Genomic DNA, 16,543 nt, shown 5'->3' on the forward strand with positions numbered 1-16,543 from the left:
GGAGCGATTGGCCGGTGGAGCGGTGGGCGGGGCCTTGGAAATGCGAGGCGGGAGGGGCTCTAGGCTGCTGATCTGGGCAGGAAGAACACGTGTCCTTAGCAGAACGTTGGTGAGAGGGTACGTGTGCGCAACCCTGGGGGACGCTGGGGGGGGCTCAAGAGCGAAGCGGCGGAGGGGCCCGAACTAGTCTGTTGGTGGGAAAGAGAGAGAACGGGACTCCCGACTCGGCTTCATGTTCGTGGTCTTTTTGGTTTCTGCCTGCGCGAATGAAAGCTGGCGTTTCTTTCCTGGATTAAAACACAAATTGGCCTTGGGGACGGGGGTCGCATGCAGTAAAAGTGAATCTAGAACTAGGATTTGGGGAAGCTTCTCTCTAGGGTTTCATCTGTGAGCAGGCCACCAGGTGCGTGCCTAAACTTTGCTTCATGTTATCAATTTCTCCTGATTTTCTGCAAAAGTGAAATATCAGGCAATCTAAAGGTTTACACAAGTCTAAATATAGGCTTGAGGTTTTCCCTCTTGACAATTTAGGAGGAAAAAAACTAGGTTAAGATAGATAATGATTTTTGTACGTCAAGCCGTGATGTGTCTTAGGGTTTGAGATTTCTTTAACACCTGGGGATTCGTATGCCTAAAGAGCTACGGAAGACATATAGGTCAAATTAACAAAACTCGAGGGTCCAGAAGTATTTTTCTGTGTATACAGATTGTCAGGAAGAAAGAAAGCTAACTACTCACAGGCTTTAGTAATTAGAAAGTTTTTTATTTGATTTATTAAATTTAATAAATTTCTATTGAACTACTGAATCTGATGGTACTCCCCTCAGTTCTGTAGGGCAGGAAGACATTATTCAATTAAGTGTAACGACAGGGTGAGTATGCACTAAGTGATTTATCAGAATGCTCTGAATGTAGAATATCAAACAGTTGAATATCATTTTAAGAAACTCTTCAAAAAGATAGTGTGCCCAGCCAAAATTTTTATCTTTCTTGGTAGTTTCCTCTGAATCCTTATTAAACTGAGGATTGAGAATACCATTTGCCCAGATGTGGGACAAATACAACCAATTTCACTAAGACCCTTTGTTGATCCAAGGTATGAGAGGAAACCTCTCAAAATGCAGTATATATGTATGTATACACACACATATATATGAAGTCAGTATATATTACTTGTGAAATTAAAGTAATATTTTCTTTTTAAAAAACATTTAGAGCAATGAACAATGAATGAACAGTTCATTTAACAGCAAAAGATTAGTTTATCAAGTTGAAAAGCTCCTCATTTTTTCTTTATCCCCAAATATCACCAGATTTGGTTATATGGGTACAAGTAGGCTGGAGACCACTGTGTTCAGGGTCAGAATGGAGAGAGATATGTTTGTGATTATCTCCAAGATCTTCATAACTAGTTGTGAACATAGGAGGCTGCCTTTAAGACATAGAACTGGCCCCTGGCTTGTCCTCAGGGCTGCCATTTAACACTGTTAGGTTATGTTTATAGGTCAATTTGAACATGTGCTTCCCTCTTCTCCCAAACAGCACTCTCTAGAGAAGCGGCCTACGGGGAAATAATCTTCCCCATTTAGATAGTCTCCAGGTGGATCTGTGACAATATCATTACCCATCTTGGCACTTATGTCAGTTTTCACAAGCCAACAATATATGGTCAGAAAACTGTAAACTGAAACCGGGCAGCTGCACATCTGCATGCCCTGAATGCCTGAGGCTTATGATCAATCTTTTTGGGGAATTAAACCCTGTGGGATGAAACCATTTCTTCTATGTGCTGGAGAACTCAGGAATGGTCCTGACTGTCTTTCCCATGGTTCTGATATAGTCCCCTTCAGTAGAAAGGGGAAAGAAAAGCTGAAGTTTTCGGAAATAAAGGGATTTGTTTTCAGAAATCTCTGCCTCGGGGCTTCCCTGGTGGCTCAGTGGTTTAAGAATCCGCCTGTCAGTGCAAGGGACACGGGTTTGAGCCCTGGTCGGGGAAGATCCCACATGCCACAGAGCAACTAAGACCGTGTGCTGCAATTACTGAGCCTGCGCTCTAGAGCCTGTGAACCACAACTACTGAAGCCCACACACCTAGACCCCGTGCTCAGCAACAAAGAGAAGCCACCACAATGAGAAGCCCGCACACCGCAACAAAGAGTAGCCCCCGCTCACCCAAACTAGAGAAAGCCTGCGCACAGCAACGAAGAGCCAACGCAGCCAAAAAATAATAATAATAATAATAATCTCTGCCTCTTCAGGCAAACATTATTGTAGCCAGAGATACAATCTGCATGTACTTTTCTAGCTTACATTTTTAACTTAAAATCACATCATACTCATTTTCTCACGCTCTTACATTGTTTTCTGAAGGAATTGAGCTCTCCCTTGAAGGGTCCACCTTGACTCATGAAGATGAGAGACTGAAATGAGGTCCCATGCACACACTCAGACCTCCTTTAGCTGCTCAGGCAGCTGCCTGAGAATGCCTACCATGTTCGTTAACTCCATCCTGTTCATAGCTGAGACATGGTACTCAGACTCTATCCTTACCTTTTAGGATGTAATGATATTCAGCTACTGCAACTTTTATTGAATCTTCCAATAGCTTGGAGTATTTACTGCCTTTGATGTGATTCAAAACAGCAAAATGTTCACACTACAGGTGTGGCCAAACATTGAGAGTAAGACTAAGCCAGCATTTTTGCAGGAGATTGTCTGTGATAAAACATTCTTTCCAAGTTTGCAAATATAGGTAACTCGCACAGCCATTTTGTTTGTTTGTTAAGCCAGTGGTCTTGGCCACCATTTCTCATTGTTCTACGGTGAAAGAATTCTTGAGAAGATGTTTTAAGACTCAAACTGAAGTTATTTTAGTATTATTGTCACCAAATGCTAGGTTCCAGACATTTGGTAGCTGTTACGAAAGAGACCAATGCCCTTGTGGAAATTAAATAGTAAAACTTAAACACAGAATACTTTTATATTACAAACAAAAAATATTTACTGTGTTTGCTGTGAAAGGTTAAGAGGAGAGGCTCTGGAGTGAGACTTCACAGCCTTGAGTTTAGACCCTACCAACTTTTTACTCATTCAGTATTTATTGGGTACCTACTATGTGACTAGTGATTTTCAGTGTGCAATCTTGCATATATTTTGACGTATTTTTGCTATTTTTTAAAAGATTTATTTTTTATTTATTTATTTAATTCATTTTTGGCTGCATTGGGTCTTAGTTGTGGCACACAGGATCTTCATTGAGGCACACGGGATCTTCATTGAGGCACACGGGATTTTTCATTGTGGCGCGTGGGCTCTTCATTGTAGTGGGCGGGCTTCTCTCCAGTTGGGGTGTGTGGGTTTTCTCTTCTCTAGTTGAGGCGCACAAGCTCAGTAGTTTTGGCTTGTGCGGGCTTAGTTGCCCCGTGGCATGTGGGATCTTAGTTCCCCCAACCAGGGGTCAAACCTGTGTCCCCTGCATTGTAAGGCGGATTCTTTACTACTGGACCACCAGGGAAGTCCCTATTTTATGCTATTTTAAGTGACTCTTTAAATTTCACTTGAAATTAGAAATTTCAGATTCCTATTGTTCATTGAAAGTATGTAGAATACAATTGATTTTTGTATATTGACCTTGTCTCCTGCAACCTTACTAAACTCACAGCAGTTTTCGTAGCTTTGTTTGGATTCCATTGGATCTTCTACATAAATCATGTCATCTGCAAATAAAGACAGTTTACTTCCTTTTTGTTATGGATGCCCTTCACTTCTTTTACTTTCCTTATTTCACTGGCCAGAATCTCCAGTACAATGCTGAAGAGAAGTCGTGAGAGAAGATATCCTTGCTTTGTTCTAGATATCAGGGGAAGAATTCAGTCTTTCCCATTATTTGATGTTAGCTACAGGTTTTTAGCAGATGCACTTTTGAGGTTGAGGAGGTTCCCTTCTAATTCATAGTTTTCTGAGAGATTTTTTTTTTTAAATCATGAATACATCATATTGTTTTTCTTTTTTAGTTTGTTCATATAGATTAATATATTGGTTGGTTTTTAAAAGTTAAACCAACCTTGCATTCCTGAGACAAACTGCACTTGGTCATGACGTATTATCATTTTTATATATTGTTGGATTTGATTCACCAAAATTTTGTTAAGGGTTTATATATCTATGTATAAAAATATTGGTCTTTAATTTTCTTCTCTTGTTATATTTTTATCTGGCTTTGATAAATCAGTAATGCTGGCCTCACAGAATGAGTTGGGAAGTATTCTCTCTTTCTCAGTTTTCTGGAATAGTTTACCAATTCACTAGAGAATTGGTAAAATTCTCTAGTGAAATTTTCTTTGTGGGAAAGATCTTAATTATAAATCCAATTTCTTTAATAAATATTAAGGCTATTCAGTTTATCTACTTCTTCTCAAGGGAGCTTTGGTAATTAGTGGGAATTTGTCCATTTCACATAAGTTGTCAAATTTATTGTCATAAAGTTGTTAATAATATTCTTTTTTATGTTTTAAATAACTGTAGACTCTGTAGTGAGGTCACTTCTCTTACTGCTGATATTGATAATTTTTTAAAAAATAAATTTTATTTATTTATTTATTTATTTAGGCTGCGTTGGGTCTTCATTGCTGCACGCAGGCTTTCTCTAGTTGCTGCGAGCGGGGGCTACTCTTCCTTGCGGTGCGCGGGCTTCTCATTGTGGTGGCTTCTCCTGTTGCAGAGCACAGGCTCTAGGTGCGTGGGCTTCAGTAGTTATGGCACGCAGGCTCAGTAGATGTGGCTCGCAGGCTGTAGAGCACAGGCTCAGTAGTTGTGGCGCACGGGCTTAGTTGCTCTGCGGCATGTGGGATTCCCGGATCAGGGCTCGAACCTGTGTCCCCTGCGTTGGCAAGTGGATTCTTAACCACTGCACCACCAGAGAAGCACAATATTGACGATTTTTATCTTTTCTTTTTTATGATTAGTCTGGCTAGAGGTTTATCATTTTTTTTTAACTGGTCGAAGAGCCAGCTTTTGGTTTCGTTGATTTTCCTTATTGTTTTTCTGTTTTCTATTTCATTGATTTCAATTCTAATCTTTATTTCCTTTCTTCTGATTACTTTTTTTAAAAAATAAATTTATTTATTAATTATTTATTTTTGGCTGCGTTGGGTGTTTGTTGCTGCACATGGGTTTTCTCTGGTTGTGTCAAGCGGGGTCTACTATTTGTTGCTGTGCGTGGGCTTCTCATTGCAGCGGCTTCTCCTGCTGCGGAGCACAGGCTCTAGGCACGGAGGCTTCAGTAGTTGCAGCACGCAGGCTCAGTAGTTGTGGCTTGCGGGCTCTAGAGCACAGGCTCAGTCGTTGTGGCGCATGGGCTCAGTTGCTCCGCGGCATGTGGGATCCTCCCGGACCAGGGCTTGAACCCATGTCCCCTGCACTGGCAGGCGGATTTCTAACCACTGTGCCACCACGGATGTCCCTTCTGATTACTTTAGATTTCACTTACTCTTTTTTCCCCTAGTTTCTTAAAATGGAAGCTGAGGTAATTGATTTGTGACCTTTCTTATCGTCTAATGTAGGCATAAACTTCCCCCTAAGTGTGGCTTTATACCTTGAATTAGACAGGTGGAGATGGTGGATATAGGGGAGTCCATGCAAAGAATTGGAACATGAAGGATGGAAAACATAATATAGCTTGAATCTATAGTGAGAGATATTCTATGTAAGGGAGGCCCATGCAAATAACTGAAACATGGAGAATTTGGAGAAAGGCAGGTTATTTAGTAAACCTGAGATATAGTGGGAGGAGGTGCAACAAGGGATGAAGCTGGAGATGGGGGCCCAGAAAATAAAAGCCTTTAGCCTGAGGGCAATAAGAAGGCAGTGAAAATTTTTAAGTGGGGGAGTGGCATGGAATTATTTGCATTTTATAAAGATCACTCTGGTGGGCATGTGGCAGTGGAAGTTGACTGGAGTCAGGAACACTGGAGAGGAGATGGTCTATCCATGAGGAGATGGTCTATCCACGAGGAGATGCTCTATCCACGAGGAGATGGTCTATCCACGAGGAGATGGTCTATCCACGAGGAGATGGTCTATCCACGAGGAGATGCTCTATCCACGAGGAGATGCTCTATCCACGAGGAGATGCTCTATCCACGAGGAGATGCTCTATCCACGAGGAGATGCTCTATCCACGAGGAGATGCTCTATCCATGAGGAGATGCTCTATCCATGAGGAGATGGTCTTGTGCTAATCCAGGTAAGAGGTGGTGGTGATAGTGGGGATGAAGCAACGCAGGAATATTAAAGTGATAATAAGGAACTGGAATCAGTGTAAAAATTGGTGATTGACCAAGACATATGGGGAAGAGGAATGAAGGGTCAGTAGGGCAGCTAGTACTGCCTTTCAATGAGATGGGGAACAGACAAGGAGGAACATGTTACTGTCAGGCAGGGACGAGAGGAGGAGTGAAGCCGGGAATGATTTCAGTTTGGGGTGTGTTGAGTTTATGATGCCTGTGAAGCATCCAAGAAGAGAGCTACAGTAGGCAGGTGTAAACGTGGGTTTTGAGCTTAGGAGAAATGCCAGTATGTGATGGGTAAGTGAGCTGTGAGTGGATGAAATCACCCATGGAGAGGGTGTTGAGTGAGAAGAAAGTAGAGGATGAAAGTTTGGAAAGCAACATTTTAGGGATTGTCAGAGGATACAAGAGAGGTAAGAGTGATCACTTTGCTGCAAATGAGAAAAATTTCATGGAAGAGAGAACAAGAAGACAAGGAACAACAACAATGTATATTAGATTTATCAACAGAGAATAATATGCACTTTCCATGAGGTACTTAAAAGTAGTTTTTTTTATTGTTAAAAAGAGTTTAATGTTATTTGTGGAATATTTGGAAAGTACAGAAAGGTCTAAAGAAATATAAGAAGGAAAAAAATCCCAAAGATTACTACTGTGAATGTTGTAGTTCATCGCCTTCCAATCTTTTTTTCTATCAGTGTGCATATGCAGTACATATACCCACATTTTCTTTTACACACTGAGATACTACGTACCCAGTCTTGGGTGCTGTTTGTTTTTCTTTTTCCATTAACATATTTGAAGCATTTTCCCACTTTTGTAGGTACTTTAAAATAATTGGATAAAATACAAAAATAGAGATAAGATATGATTTTCTTTTTTTGGAAAGGAAACCCATTTTAGAGAAAAATAGGAAAAAAATCTTCTTTTTAAAGGTGTCAAAGGGAGACCGTGGGATCAGGTTCATTCTACATTTCATAACCGAACACAAGAAAGCTTTCTTAAGAGAGGACAGAACTGAGGGGGAGAAGTCTAGGAAAAGGGTAAAGGAGCTTCTTGAGTGAAGGGAGTTCACTGAGAAACTGCTCCATTTCCTAAGGAAGCCAGTATTGGCTGAGGCACGTGATATCTGGATACAGCCAGGGGCATTCTCAGACTAACAGATGTCAAGAGATGAAAACAACATTAAAAAAAAGAGAGATGAAACTGAGTTAGATGTTGAAGTAGCAAGTGATCTGTGCTATTATCGTGGCTCTTCGGGAACTCGCTGAATTTTTATTAAAGAAGGGCCTCGTCTTACAGGCTGGTATCACAGAATTCTACGTGCTGCCACTATGACAAGAAGACATAAGAAAAGGAATTCATGTAATCTCAATGCGCAGACTCAAATGTCAGTGCTCCAACTCTTTCTTACCCTAAAACAGCCACACTTTGATGCTCTTCAAATCCAAGCCTCCCAGAACGGGGGTAACTGCCCTTTCTGTCTTCTCCCTTTCCCCTCTGTCCTGGAAGAGTGAGCAGCTCTTGTCCCATTTCAATCTGGGATATATTGAGCCTGGTTTGGGAATAGTGTCGTTTTCTCACTTAGAAAGGTCACAATGAGGTGGATTCGTTTCCTTGAGCGTTATGTCTGAAAGCACGTCCAGGGGTGCCAAAATTCCCATATTTTACTAAAGGCACAAGATACTGGGAGAGAGAAAATCAAAACAAAACCCAAAAAACCTGAGGACCCTTCAATGCCAGGAAGGGGAAATAAAACCATCCACACTCCAGCACTGTAAGTTTTATTTGGAACTGGGGTACCCATCTTACCACACTTCTCACATGACTAAAAAGCCCAGTGAGGTGTCTATTTTCTGATAGTAGTAGAAACAGTACTCCAGGAGAAACGATGTCAGGAATATTGCAGGTAAGAGTTCTCATCAGCATCTAACCCAGATAATAGGGCTGGGCTGCTTAGAACCAAAGGGCTGTTCCAACTGTTCTCTAAGGGCCTGGACAACATGGTCCAAGAAAAAAGCAGAGCAGGTGGCTGGTTGTAGTTTAGGAAGCAGATGCCAGAAAGCGGGGAACCTGGCATGTGGTCCGGGAGCGGGGCGGTTGGAGGGGTATAGCTGTCCCACATGGTAGTGTTTTTTTCTCTATTCTGTTATAAATTCATGGATTTAATCCAGTATAAATTAAGAGTATTTGTTTTCTTTTTTAAAAGGAATGATAGAGGGAAGAGGTAAATGTTACACTTTTTCTGCTTACAAAAAGTGATGCCCTTATAAAATCTTCTCAGCTGCAGTAAACCTTTTATTTCTTCAAAATGCTTCTTCTGCCAACAGAATTTCAATTTCTCTTCTTCACAGACAGGAGCTCCTTCACAGTTCCAATTGTAATTCCGTCTGCCCTAGAGTAGGCACAAAATTCAGTGCAACTATTGCATAGTGTTCTTCTGGCCAGTTCCTGCATCTCCATTCCATGATGATCTTTTTTTTTTTTCTTCAAAGATGTACAACAGGGAGGTTGGTTGGACAAACTACAGTCCCTGATGCTACCCTGAGGCATGATTTTTTTTTTAATTAATTAATTTATTTATTTTTGGCTGTGTTGGGTCTTCGTTTCTGTGCGAGGGCTTTCTCTAGTTGCGACAGGCGGGGGCCACTCTTCATCGCGGTGCGCGGGCCTCTCACTATCGTGGCCTCTCTTGTTGCGGAGCACAGGCTCCAGACGCGCAGGCTCAGTAATTGTGGCTCACGGGCCTAGTTGCTCCGCGGCATGTGGGATCTTCCCAGACCAGGGCTCGAACCCGTGTCCCCTGCATTGGCAGGCAGATTCTCAACCACTGCGCCACCAAGGAAGCCCTCTACTACTTTTCAACATCAGCACCGTCAGCATGAAAACTCCAAGGGCATGATTTTCTATCCAGTTACACTTTCACCACTATGTGGACGACTTGCTGAATCACTGCTGAATCTTCAACTACAAAAGTGACTTATATTTAATATAAGTATCTGTGACTTTAAAAGAGACTGGATGGGTATGTCAAGTTTGCTGTCTCGTTAAAGGCTGACCAAGTAGCAAACAGAAAGTATGGGTGACCTGCTGAGACTTGCTTAGCCTTTGATTTCATGAATTCCTCTCAAATTTTCAACAGAAACATCTCATGCCTAGAGAAAGCAGTCTCATCCATACCCCTCATCACAGGCATGTAAAGCATATGCACCACGAGCATTCGTTCTGATGCTTACCCGGATTCTCCTAATCCTGGGCTCAGAAACAGATGACCACGTCATCAAAGGGCACTGCCATCTGGACCCCCAAACGCATTTCCTTCTGTCTCAGGATGGCTTCACACTTCTCATCAGTAATGTTTAAAAGCCTTCTACCTTTGTTCGTATCAGGCGAGAAGTTACGACATGGATCTTGAAAAGCCAGACTTTTCAATGTGTAAAATGGGCAAGGTTTGGATGATATAATTCCAAGAAGAGCTTGTGATGGTTTTGCTGGTCCTCTTTCCAAAACAACAGTTGCTGGCAACAAAGTAGATTTATACCCTGACAAAAGTGGAATACTGAATGTACAGGCCCTTGTTTTACAGGAACAGTAGCGGAGGTGAGGGGAACTCATAAAGAAGTCAGTCATTGGAACTGCCACAGACACTCATTTCTAACTGGAGAAACTTGACCTGAAACAAATAGTTTGATTCAATTAAAAGGACATTTGAGGGAATTCCCTGGCAGTCCGGTGGTTAGGACTCAGCGCTCTCACTGCCAGGGGCCCACGTTCGATCCATGGGTGGGGAACTAAGATCCTAGAAGCCGCGTGACGCAGTCAAAAATAAAAATAAAAAGCCATTTGAGCACATAGCATAAGACACAGTCATGGAAGTACCTACCGTAGGACACAGTCGTTTAAATGTGTTAAAATACTGTGTGATAAAGTATGCATAGAACTGTCTTCAGCATTTCCTGTGAGATATCTTTAAACCCATTCATGTGTTTTTAAGAAAGAAACACAAAGTTGCATTTACAGAGACTTCTACAATTGGTAGTTTGACTCCATTGAAATGAAATTTAAAATGAAAACTATTTGCCCCAAGATCATGTTACAAATGTCGGAAATGATAAATCATCAGTGATCTTTTTCAAGACCATTTGCACCAGAAAAACAAACCACTTTCTGTAGAAGATGACAAAGGGGAATAAGGAAAATGCCCTATAGCTTCCTGATAACTTGGAATATGTAGAACAGAAGCTTGACTAAGCAGCCACAACCCAAGAGAAACAATACTGTATTAATATTTATTGAAGAAGTTCCAATAAATATGTGTTGAAAGGAAGGAGGGAGAGCATAGAACTGGAACTCAAGAAACCTAGGCTGTATTCTCAGTCACTAGCTATATGACCTAGAGCAAGTCACTTCAACCTCTCTATAACTCACTTTACTCATCTGTAAAGTGAGGGAGTTGGATTATGACCCCTAAAGATTCTATTCTGAATACCATTTTGTGTGAGTGTGTTAGGGAAAAGGCAGTAAGAAATTAATTGTCATGTTTCTTGGGAAACATTGTTTCAATTTAAGCTAAGTATCAGGAAACTGAGTTACTGTCACCCCTGACAATCTCTGAAAGACATGAAACTAAAATAAGAGTTGCAACCGTCATTATCATTTTCTAAAGAACTACATGTTAAAGTGACAGTCCCTATCATTGTAATTTAGTATTATACTCTATGTTCCCCTATGGGACTCCTTTCCTTTTCTCAGCCGTAATTCCCTGTTCTTTCTCCCACTCTGTACCTTACTAACAGTACTCCCAGCACACAAGCTGAGCTTCAGAGAAACAGGAACACTCAGAAAGCCCTGGGCTGACTGTAAAATCAGTGGCTATGTGTAGATCTCTTTCATTCGTTAATTCACTGATTCAACAAGTGTTTGTAGAGCGCCCACTGGGGAAACACTCTGCATGGGTAACAAAGATTAAGAAAAACATCAGTCACTGCTTCGAGGAACTTAGTATCCACGGCTGAGAGCACGATTTCCCTGCACGGCCCCCTCTGGACTCCAACGCGCGAGCTCGGGTTAGACTGCTGGGCTAGGGCTGCAGATTTCACAGTCAGTCCGAGCATCCCGGACCGCGCCTCCTCCAGGCCCGGCTACCGCCCGAGCAGGCTTTTCTTCATGCCACCGCGGACCGCCCCCTCTGCCGGGCCGAGAGGTCACCGCTGACACTTGCAGAGTCTGCGTAGCCCGAGACCCGGGGCGCGGCCGCTGAGCCCACCCCCGGAATGGTCCCCCGCCGGATTCCAGGCCTCGGTTGGGCGCGGGGTACCCTTTTCAAATGCCCCGCTGGTGCTGCGGCGGACGACCAGACAATCTTACTGGCCGCTCAGGGGTGGGGCCTGCGCCCGTCAGCCCCGCTCAGCGGGGGCCGTTGCCATGGGGACACGCAAGGCATCCTGGGAACGTTGCCTTTCTGGCGCGGGGACTGGGCTCCTACGGCGCCGCCTGCAGGCAGGAGGAGCCAAGAGTCTCCAGAGGCAGGTCGTAGCGCTGCGCATCCGGTCCATATCTCCCAGGCTCTGGGAGGACTGGAATTTAAACTCTGCCCCCCCGCCACCGTTTTTTTTAATGGCTACGTCACATCTTACTTGTGGCACACGGGATCTTTGTTGGGGCATGTGGCCTCTCGTTGAGGCACGTGGGCTCTTCGTTGTGGTGCGCAGTCTCCTCTCCAGTTGTGGCCTGTGGGTTTTCTCTTCTCTAGTTGTGGCACGCTGGCTCCAGGGCGTGTGGGCTCTGTAGTTGTGGCACGCGGGCTCTCTAGTTGAGGCATGCGAGCTCAGTAGTTGTGGTGCGGAGGATTAGTTGCCCCGTGGCATGTGGGATCCCAGTTCCCCGACCAGGGATCGAACCCGAGTCCCCTGCATTGGAGGGCAGATTCCTTACCGCTGGACCACCAGGGAAGTCCCGCCCCTTCCTCTTTTGGGGGTTACACAAGGTTGGACCTAAAATTGATGGGCATATAAATCAGGGAATTGGATCATGTGTAAGGTTGCCTTTTTTTGCCTGAATTTTTGGTACACCAAACTTCTCCTCGACAGTGAAAAAAATTAATAGTCTCATAAAGATATGGAAATTGTTATTTGAGCCAACTTGAGGATTATTACAGGGGAGACAGTCTTGCAGAAAGCTCTGAAGACTGTTCCACCTATCAGAAGGCAAAGCACAGTTATATAGATTTTTGAGACAAAGGGTTATACATCAAAGTACTGTATTGACAGTTTACATAGTCCAACGAGGCAAGTAGTGGGTTATTGTGACCTCTTACAGGATTGAGAAAGGAATATTAACTTCTAAGGAGTTACTGGTGCCAGGAGGAAATTGGGTGACGTTTTTTTTTTTTTGGCGAGTAGGCATTCCTGTGTCTTCTAAGAGGATATAGTTAATGTATATGTAATGCAGATGCACAATGCACACTAAAAGGGAGACGGTAGTGGTTCAAAGGGACAGAGTCCCTCTCCTCCTCTTTTCCTATCCTCCAGTTACTGTGGGGAAAATGTCCCTCCCTCATCAAAAGCCAATTCCTCCACTTCCTCTATTATCTTTCCCCTCGACATCAATTTCCTCCTCTTTCAGAATCCTCCTCCATTAGCATGCAAACATGCTCCAGTATCAATAACTTTTCCCGCTACTGCCAAATTCTCTTTTCCCCTTCATGACCAAACTTCTTTCAAACTTGAGTTTTCTGTGTAGCCTGTCTCCAATTCCTTATTCACACTCCTGCACCAATCAACCAAGTTTTGCCTTTCTGCCCCAACAGCTCCCAATGAAACTGTTCTTGATTAGGTCAACATTTATCTCAATTGCCAATTCTACTGGCCATTTCCCTGTTCTCATTGTACTCCTTAGCAGCAGATCTGCTTCTTGGAATACTCTCCTTGCTTGGCTAGTGAGACACCATGTTCTCATGGGATCCCTCTCACCTCACTGTTCTCTCCTTTTTGGTCTCTTTTGCTTCTTCAAATCTGTTGACCCTCAAATTACTGGGGGTTTTAACCAGGAAGATGACATGATCTGACTTTTATTTTTAAAGGATCACTCTGGCTGCTCTCTGGAGAACAGACTGGGCAGGCAATGGTGGAAACAGGAAGATCAGTGAGGAGGCTATTGAAATAATCAGGCACCAGGTGATGGCAGCTTGAGCCAGGTTATCTTAGAGGAGGTGGTGAGAAGACTTAAGAGTCTAGATTTATTTTGAAGATGGAACTCTCAGGACATGTTGATGGATTAGGTGAGATTTTTGAGAGAGAGAAGTCAAAGACAATATCAAGATTTTTTACCTAAGAAACTAGAAGGTGGAGTTTCCATTTACTGAGATGGAAAGGACTACAGAAGGAACAGGATAAGGGAGGAAAATTAGAAGTTTGGTTTTGGAAATGTCGAATTTGAGAAGTCTTTTAGACATCCAAGTGGATGTCGTGAGAAGCTATCCTTTTATTCCCTTGATACACCACACAGGCATAATAGAAACTGTTGCCTCTCCCTCAACAACTTAAGTGTTTGGTAAACGCATCCTTTTCTGTACTTTTTACCAGGTGACTCTCATCAGGATATAATCACACTGGTTTCCAGGTGGGGGGGAGGTTATAGAGTGGGGTCACAGTTAAAAAGCCCTCTAGTTTCCATGAGAGTGATTGGTTTGTTCCTAACTTATTTTAAAACTTCTGATGACAAACTCCCCTTTATTTTGTCAATTATAACTAAAAGTTTCTGGATTTTTAGTTATTTAATAACTCCAAGCTTCACATTTTAGGTTGATGGAAACCTCCCCCCAGAACTATCGTGGTCAAGAGTGAAGTAGTGAATTACGTTCAGTCAGAAAGAAGATTCTATTTTATTCCTAAATAATCTCTTTGTCCCTAAAATCATAAAGGGTTTCCATTCATTCCGATGGCTTTTCTTCCCTATTTAAAAAAAGAATCCCTTTCATTAATCTTTTGGTCTTTTCCAAGATGCTGCTAATAATCTCCCTTTGCCTATGTGATTTTTTACACTGAATACCTGTGGTTTTCTCTGTTCTCTTTCTCTGTAATCTTCCTTCCCTGGTTTAGGTAACTGTGCTGGTTTTGTTTGTTTAAGCAGTTAGTATTTCTTATCCACAGAACATGCATTTCCTGGATTTCCAATTAAGTGTGGTGGAAGGATCCCTGCCCTGGACTCAAGAGACCCACAAGGTCTCAGCCCTGCCACTAAATAGGTATGAGATTGTGGATTAGACACTTACTGTGGCTTTGGTTTCCTTCCCTGTAATATTAGAGATTGGAAATTTAAAACTCTAAAATTCTAAAAAGAATTAAAAGGAGTGTCCAGCCCTCCTTTAGGACTGAGTTTTATATTTTATTTTTATATTACTACTTTTTAAAATTTCGAAGTTTCCTTGTAATCACATACATTTTTATATAGATGCATAAAGATAATCACACATGAGGGGCTTTTTGGTGTACTTTCCCCCCTTTATTTGCTTCTTTCTCCCACTCTCTTCCCCTCCTACCTCTATGTCATATATGTATATATGATTAAGATAATATGTATAGATACGCATTTTCTTCTATAGAAAAATGGGCAGAGGCTAGTATTTGCACAATTCATTTTCTCCCATTACTCTTATTTTCTATCTGTTGAAACTTGGTTCTGTTTTCTCTGAGATTTCTTTAATACTACTATGAGATTTTGTTTTGTTTTGTTTTGTTTTGGGTTTTGTTTTGGCTGTGCTGCGCAGCTTGCGGGATCTTAATTCCCCGACCAGGGATTGAACCCCGGGGCCCTGGCAGTGAAAGTGCCGAGTCTTAACCACAGGACTGCCAGGGAATTCCTGAGATGTTTTTATTTTAGCAATCACTTTTTTTTAAAGTTCCTAGAATTTGTTTTTCAGATGCTTCCTTTTTCATAACATTATGTTCTTGTTTTATAATAAGTGTTCTATTTTTCTGAATATTTTTATTAGCGATTTTAAAATATAGCTTTTATTTCCTGAATTGGCTATGGTTTGTCTGACGTACTTTTTTTCTTGCTTGTCTTGGTCCTTCTCTTTCATGTAAAAGTTTTTTCCAAATGTTTGATAATCTTGCCTGTCCACATTTGAGAATGCAACAGTAGACAAGTCAATTAGGATCTTTGTGTCCATGGGTGGGTCTCGTAGGACAGTTTACGCCAAGGTGACTGACTGCTTAGGAGTCATGCTAGAATGAGGAGGGCTTTTATCTCAGACAACATCCATATTCTAGTTATCCCCAGATGCTTTGTTCATTTCCTTTTTTCCCTTACAAGGTAAATACCTCGCTGCCAGACATACTTCCTGCTTCTGGTGTTGGTAGTGGTAGGGATGGAGTGGGGCTGGACTATTCACTGTAACAGACTTTCAGTTAACGCCCTGGTTTCCAGCCTCCATCCTGCCTGGTTCCCCAGGTTGAGCTTCTTCTGAGCAAATCAATAGTCCCCTCAGCTCAGTCCTCTGATCCTCTTCATTAGATACCGTTCTTTAATAACTTTCTGAAATCTCTTGAAATTTCTCATCTGGTGATGGTCTCCTCAGAATTCTGTTCTTTGTTGTGGATTTACAGCCTTTGAAGAAAAATCCCTTTACTATAATTTCAATGGGATACTGAGAGGCAGAAGACACAAACATAAGCGTGTGCTTAATTCCTATCTTGAATCAAGACAGTAACTGGACTTTTGTGACTAGGGTCATTTTTCTTACTCATAGTAGTTACCTAGCTGATTCTCTTGGATGTTCCAGGTACACAGTAATATGATGTATTCTATAATGTTAAATAATGGCTCAGCAGAGACCTTGTCTTCTTGACTTAAATGGATTTCTTTTTTAAACCATTCTGTCCCTTTAATATGATCTTCATTGTTGCGCCAATCAGAGTTCTTATTCCTTTGTAGGTGACAGGATACTTTTTTTTTTCCTTCTTCTTTTTTTTGGAAGTTCAGGGATTTCACCAGGATATCTCAGCAGTGATTTTTTTTTTTTTTTTAAGGAATTTTGGGCAGGAAAGGAAGAGAAGTTTTAGGAACCTGTGCTTATAATACCTTCTTTCCCAGAAATCCCTCTACTTGTTAAACACCACTCTGGTATCTTTTTCATTTGTAGTGTGGGCAGCCTAGGGTACTGGGGTTTAGTTGGGTCGTGCCCTTTTTCTCAACTTCCTCCAAAACCCTTCCAGTTTCTAACAAAATTCAAACACTCTGGATCTTTTACTATC

The 16,543-nt window shown here is 42.1% G+C and overlaps 1 long non-coding RNA gene across 1 annotated transcript; it reads left to right on the plus strand.

Moving 5' to 3' along the window:
* The first annotated feature begins 30 nt into the window (after positions 1-30).
* LOC309632027 lies at positions 31-16,335 on the plus strand. Its single transcript, XR_014246701.1, has 2 exons — positions 31-6,244; positions 9,430-16,335. It is a non-coding gene; the product is annotated as an uncharacterized lncRNA (long non-coding RNA).
* The last annotated feature ends 208 nt before the right edge of the window (positions 16,336-16,543 follow it).

This window comes from Balaenoptera borealis (assembly GCF_965194805.1).
Source record: "Balaenoptera borealis genome assembly, chromosome: 7".
Lineage (NCBI taxonomy): Eukaryota > Metazoa > Chordata > Mammalia > Artiodactyla > Balaenopteridae > Balaenoptera > Balaenoptera borealis.